This window comes from Triticum aestivum, chromosome 5B, assembly GCF_018294505.1.
Source record: "Triticum aestivum cultivar Chinese Spring chromosome 5B, IWGSC CS RefSeq v2.1, whole genome shotgun sequence".
Taxonomy (NCBI): Eukaryota; Viridiplantae; Streptophyta; class Magnoliopsida; order Poales; family Poaceae; genus Triticum; species Triticum aestivum.
The window spans coordinates 339,143,651-339,150,980 of NC_057807.1; positions in this window are offsets into that span (position 1 = coordinate 339,143,651).

The window sequence follows — 7,330 nt, forward strand, 5'->3', positions numbered from 1 at the left end:
TAGTAGGCACCTCCGGTGTAGTAGGGGTCATCGTCGACGGTGACGTCTGGCTCCTGGACTCCAGCATCTGGTTGCGACTGTTGGGGAATGTAGCAGAAATTCAAAATTTTCCTACGTGTCACCAAGATCTATCTATGGAGAGACTAGCAACGAGGGGAAGGAGAGTGCATCTACATACCCTTGTAGATCGCTAAGCGGAAGCGTTCAAGTGAACGGGGTTGATGGAGTCGTACTCGTCGTGATTCAGATCACCGATGATCCTAGTGCCGAACGGACGGCACCTCCGCGTTCAACACACGTACAGCTCGACGATGTCTCCCACGCCTTGATCCAGCAAGGAGAGAGGGAGAGGTTGAGGAAGACTCCATCCAGCAGGAGCACAACGGCGTGGTGGTGATGGAGGAGCGTGGCAATCCTGCAGGGCTTCGCCGAGCACCTACGGGAGAGGAGATGTGTCACGGGAGGGAGAGGGAGGCAACCAAAGGCCTTAGGTATGATTGCTCCTCCTTTTCCCCACTATATATAGGGCCAAGGGAGAGGGGGAGGGCGCAGCCTTGCCCCCTCCTCCAAGGAAGGGGTGCGGCTAAGGATGGGGAGGAGTCCATCCTCCCCAAGGCACCTCGGAGGTGCCTTCCCCCTTTAGGACTCTCCCCTTTTTTTCTTCTCTTGGCGCATGGGCCTCTTGGGGCTGGTGCCCTTGGCCCATGTAGGCCAAGGCGCACCCCCTACAGCCCATGTGGCCCCCGGGGCAGGTGGCCCCACCCGGTGGGCCCCCGGGACCCTTCCGGTGGTCCCGGTACAATACCGATGACCCCGAAACTTGTCCCGATGGCCGAAACAGGACTTCCTATATATAAATCTTTACCTCCGGACCATTCCGGAACTCCTCGTGACGTCCGGGATCTCATCCGGGACTCCGAACAACATTCGGTAACCACATACAAGCTTCCTTTATAACCCTAGCGTCATCGAACCTTAAGTGTGTAGACCCTACGGGTTCGGGAGACATGTAGTCATGACCGAGATGTTCTCCGGTCAATAACCAACAGCGGGATCTGGATACCCATGTTGGCTCCCACATGTTCCACGATGATCTCATCGGATGAACAACGATGTCAAGGACTCAATCAATCCCGTATACAATTCCCTTTGTCTAGCGGTATGGTACTTGCCCGAGATTCGATCGTTGGTATACCGATACCTTGTTCAATCTCGTTACCGGCAAGTCTCTTTACTCGTTCCGTAACACATCATCCCGTGATCAACCCCTTGGTCACATTGTGCACATTATGATGATGTCCTACCGAGTGGGCCCAGAGATACCTCTTCGTTTACACGGAGTGACAAAATCCCAATCTCGATTCGTGCCAACCCAACAGACACTTTCAGAGATACCCGTAGTGTACCTTTATAGCCACCCAGTTACGTTGTGACGTTTGGCACACCCAAAGCACTCCTACGGTATCCGGGAGTTGCACAATCTCATGGTCTAAGGAAATGATACTTGACATTAGAAAAGCTTTAGCATACGAACTACATGATCTTGTGCTAGGCTTAGGATTGGGTCTTGTCCATCACATCATTCTCCTAATGATGTGATCCCGTTATCAACGACATCCAATGTCCATGGTCAGGAAACCGTAACCATCTATTGATTAACGAGCTAGTCAACTAGAGGCTTACTAGGGACATGGTGTTGTCTATGTATCCACACATGTATCTGAGTTTCCTATCAATACAATTCTAGCATGGATAATAAACGATTATCATGAACAAGGAAATATAATAATAATCAATTTATTATTGCCTCTAGGGCATATCTCCAACAGTCTCCCACTTGCACTAGAGTCAATAATCTAGTTCACATCGATATGTGATTAACACTCAAGGTCACATCCCCATGTGACTAACACCCAAAGAGTTTACTAGAGTCAATAATCTAGTTCACATTTACCATGTGATTAACACTCGATGAGTTCTGGGTTTGATCATGTTATGCTTGTGAGAGAGGTTATAGTCAACGGGTCTGAACCTTTCAGATCCGTGTGTGCTTTACAAATCTCTATGTCATCTCCTAGATGCAACTACCACGTTCTATTTGGAGCTATTCCAAATAACTGTTCTACTTGGAGCTATTCTAAATTGTTGCTCCATTATACGTATCCGGTATCTCTACTCAGAGCTATCCGGATAGGTGTTAAGCTTGCATCGACGTAACCCTTTACGACGAACTCTTTTACCACCTCCATAATTGAGAAAATTCCTTAGTCCACTAGTTACTAAGGATAACTTTGACCGCTGTCCTGTGATCCATTCTTGGATCACTCTTGTACCCCTTGACTGACTCATGGTAAAGCACACTTCAGGTGCGGTACACAGCATAGCATACTGTAGAGCCTATGTCTTAAGCATAGGGGACGACCTTCGTTCCTTTCTCTCTATTCTGCCATGGTCGAGCTTTAAGTCTTAACTTCATACCTTACAACTCAGGCAAGAACTCCTTCTTTGACTGATCCATCTTGAACACCTTCAAGATCACGTCAAGGCATGTGCTCATTTGAAAGTACTATTAAGCATTTTGATCTATCCTTATAGATCTTGATGCTTAATGTTCAAGTAGCTTAATCCAGGTTTTCCATTGAAAACACTTCCCAAATAACCCTATATGCTTTCCAGAAATTCTACCTCATTTCTGATCATTAATATGTCAACAACATATACTCATCAGAAATTCTATAGTGCTCCCACTCACTTCTTTGGAAATACAAGTTTCTCATAAACTTTGTATACACCCAAAATCTTTGATCATCATCAAAGCATACATTCCAACTCCGAGATGCTCACTCCAGTCCTCAGAAGGATTGCTGGAGCTTTGCATACTTATTAGCATATTTCAGGATAGACAAAACCTTCCGGTTGTATCACATACAACCTTTCCTCAAGAATCGTCGAGGAAACAATGTTTTGACATCCTATCTGCAAGATTTCATAAATAATGCAGTAATTGCTAATATAATTCCAACAGACTCTTAGCATCGCTACGAGTGAGAAAGTCTCATCGTAGTCAACTCCTTGAACTTGTCGAAAACATCTTAACGATAAGTCGAGCTTTCTCAATGGTGACACTTACCATCATTGTCTGTCTTCCTTTCAAAATCCATATGTACCTAACAGCCTTACGACCATCAAGTAGTTCTTCCAAAGTCTACACTTTGTTTTCATACATGGATCCTATCTCGGATTTTATGGCTTCTAACCATTTGTCGGAATTTGGGCCCACCATCGCTTCTCCATAGCTCGTAGGTTCATTGTTGTCTAGCAACATGACTTCCAAGACAGGATTACGTACCACTCTGAAGTAGTACGCATCCTTGTCATCCCACGAGGTTTGGTAGTGACTCGATCCGAAGTTTCATGATCACTATCATAAGCTTCCACTTCAGTTGGTGTACGTGCCACAGGAACAACTTCCTGTGCCCTGCTACACACTTGTTGAAGTGACGGTTCAATAACCTCATCAAGTCTCCACCATCCTCCCACTCAACTTTTCGAGAGAAACCTTTCCTCGAAAAAGGACCCGATTCAAGAAACAATCCCTATTGCTTTCGGATCTGAATTAGGAGGTATACCCAACTGTTTTGGGTGTCCTATGAAGATGCATTTTATCCACTTTGGGTTGGAGCTTAATCCTGAAACTTTTTCACATAAGCGTCGCAGCCCCAAACTTTTAAGAAACGACAACTTAGGTTTCTCTAAACCATAATTCATACCGTGTCATCTCATCGGAATTACGTGGTGCCCTATTTAAAGTGAATGTGGTTGTCTCTAATGCCTAACCCATGAACGATAGTGGTAACTCGATAAGAGACATCATGGTATGCACCATATCCAATAGGGTGCAACTATGACATTTGGACACACCATCACACTATGGTGTTCCAGGCTGTATCAGTTGTGAAACAATTTCCACAATGTCTTAATTCTGTGCCAAACTCGTGATTCAGATATTCATCTCTATGATCATATCATAGATCTTTTATCCTCTTGTCACGACGATCTTTCAACTTCACACTGAAATTACTTGAACCTTTCAATAATTCAGACTCGTGATTCATCAAGTAAATATACTCAACATCTACTCGAATCATCTGTGAAGTAAGAACATAACGATATTCACTGCATGCCTCAGCACTCATTGGACTGCACACATCAAAATGTGTTGCTTCCAACAAGTTGCTATCTTGTTCCATTTTACTGAAAACGAGGCTTTTCAGTCATCTTGCCCATGTGGTATGATTTGCATGTCCCAAGTGATTCAAAATCAAGTGAGTCAAAACGGTCCATTTGCATGGAGTTTCTTCATGCATATACACCAATAGACATGGTTCGCATGTCTCAAACTTTTCAAAAACGAGTGAGCCCAAAGATCCATCAATATGGAGCTTCTTCATGCGTTTTATACCAATATGACTTACATGGCAGTGCCACCAGTAAGTGGTACTATCATTACTATCTTTTGGCATGAAAATGTGTATCACTACGATCGAGATTCAATAAACCATTCATTTTAGGTGTAAGACCATTGAAGGTATTATTCAAATAAACAGAGTAACCATTATTCTCCTTAAATGAATAACCGTATTGTGATAGACGTAATCCAATCATGTCTATGCTCAACGCAAACACCAAATAACAATTATTTAGGTTTAACACCAATCTCTTTGGTAGAGGGAGCATGCTATGCTTGATCATATCAAGCTTGGAAAAAACTTCCAACACATATCGTTATCTCACCTTTAGCTAGTCTCCGTTTATTCCGTAGCCTTTTGTTTCGAGTTACTAACACTTAGCAACCGAACCGGTATCTAATACCCTGGTGCTACTAGGAGTACTAGTAAAGTACACATTAACATAATGTATATCCAATATACTTCTATCGACCTTACCAGCCTTCTTATCTACCAAGTATCTAGGGTAATTCTGCTCTAGTGGTTGTTCCCCTTATTACAGAAGCACTTAGTCTCGGGTTTGGGTTTTACCTTGGGTTTCTTCTAGAGCAGCAGCTGATTTGCCGTTTCATGAAGTATCCCTTCTTGCCCTTGCCCTTCTTGAAACTAGTGGTTTCACCAACCATCAACAATTGATGCTCCTTCTTGATTTCTACTTTCGCGGTGTCAAACATCGCGAATACCTCAAGGATCATCATATCTATCCCTGATATGTTATAGTTCATCACGAAGCTCTAACAGCTTGGTGGCAATGACTTTGGAGAACCATCACTGTCTTATCTGGAAGATCAACTCCCACTCGATTCAAATGATTGTTGTACTCAGACAATCTGAGCACAAGCTCAACAATTGAGCTTTTCTCCTTAGTTTGCAGGTTAAGAAAGTCATCGGAGGTCTTATACCTCTTGACATGGGCACGAGCCTGAAATCCCAATTTCAGCCCTCAAAACATCTCATATGTTTCGCGATGTTTCAAAAACGTCTTTGGTGCCTCAACTCTAAACCGTTTAACTGAACTATCACGTAGTTATCAAAACGTGTATGTCAGATGTTCGCAGCAACCACAGACAACGTTCGAGGTTCAGCACACTGAGCGGTGCATTAAGGACATAAGCCTTCTATGAAGCAATGAGGACAATCCTCAGTTTACGGACCTAGTCTGCATAATTGCTACTATCAACTTTCAACTAATTTTTTTTTAGGAACATATCTAAACAGTAGAACTATAGCGTGAGCTACGACATAATTTGCAAAAACCTTTTGACTATGTTCAGGATAATTAAGTTCATCTTATGAACTCCCACTCAGATAGACATCCCTCTAGTCATCTAAGTGATTACATGATCCGAGTCAAACTAGGCCGTGTCCGATCATCACGTGAGACGGACTAGTCAACATCGGTGAACATCTTCATGTTGATCGTATCTTCTATACGACTCATGCTCGACCTTTCGGTCTTCTGTGTTCCGAGGCCATGTCTGTACATGCTAGGCTCGTCAAGTTAACCCTAAGTGTTTTGCATGTGTTCCGAGGCCATGTCTGTACATGCTAGGCTCGTTAACACCCGTTGTATTTGAACGTCTGAATAAAACACCCGATCATCACGTGATGTTTTGAAACAGCGAACTGTCGCAACGGTGCACAGTTAGGGGAGAACACTTCTTGAAATTGTTGTAAGGGATCATCTTATTTACTACCGTCGTTCTAAGCAAATAAGATGCATAAACATGATAAACATCACATGCAATCAAATAGTGACATGATATGGCCATCATCACTTTGCTCCTTTTGATCTCCATCTTCAGGGCTCCATGATCATCATCGTCACCGGCATGACACCATGATCTCCATCATCATGATCGCCATCATCGTGTCTTCATGAAGTTGCCTCGCCAATTATTACTTCTACTACTATGGCTAACGGTTAGCAATAAAGTAAAGTAATTACATGACGTTTAAGTTGACACGCAGGTCACAAATAAATAAAGACAACTCCTATGGCTCCTGCCGGTTGTCATACTCATCGACATGCAAGTCGTGATTCCTATTACAAGAACATGATCAATCTCATACATCACATATATCATTCATCACATCCTTTTTGGCCATATCACATCACATAGCATACCCTGCAAAAACAAGTTAGACGTCCTCTAATTGTTGTTTGCATGTTTTACGTGGCTGCTATGGGTTTCTAGCAAGAACGTTTCTTACCTACGCATGAACCACAATGTGATATGCCAATTGCTATTTACCCTTCATAAGGACCCTTTTCATCGAATCCGATCCGACTAAAGTGGGAGAGACAGACACCCGCCAGCCACCTTATGCAACTAGTGCATGTTTGTCGGTGGAACCGGTCTCACGTAAGCGTACGTGTAAGGTTGGTCCGGGCCGCTTCATCCCATGATGCCGCCGAATCAAGATAATACTAGTAACGGCAAGCATATTGAACAATATCGACGCCCACAACTACTTTGTGTTCTACTCGTGCAAAGAATCTACGCAATAGACCTAGCTCATGATGCCACTGTTGGGGAACGTAGCAGAAATTCAAAATTTTCCTACGTGTCACCAAGATCTATCTATGGAGAGACTAGCAACGAGGGGAAGGAGAGTGCATCTACATACCCTTGTAGATCGCTAAGCGGAAGCGTTCAAGTGAACGGGGTTGATGGAGTCGTACTCGTCGTGATTCAGATCACCGATGATCCTAGTGCCGAACGGACGGCACCTCCGCGTTCAACACACGTACAGCTCGACGATGTCTCCCACGCCTTGATCCAGCAAGGAGAGAGGGAGAGGTTGAGGAAGACTCCATC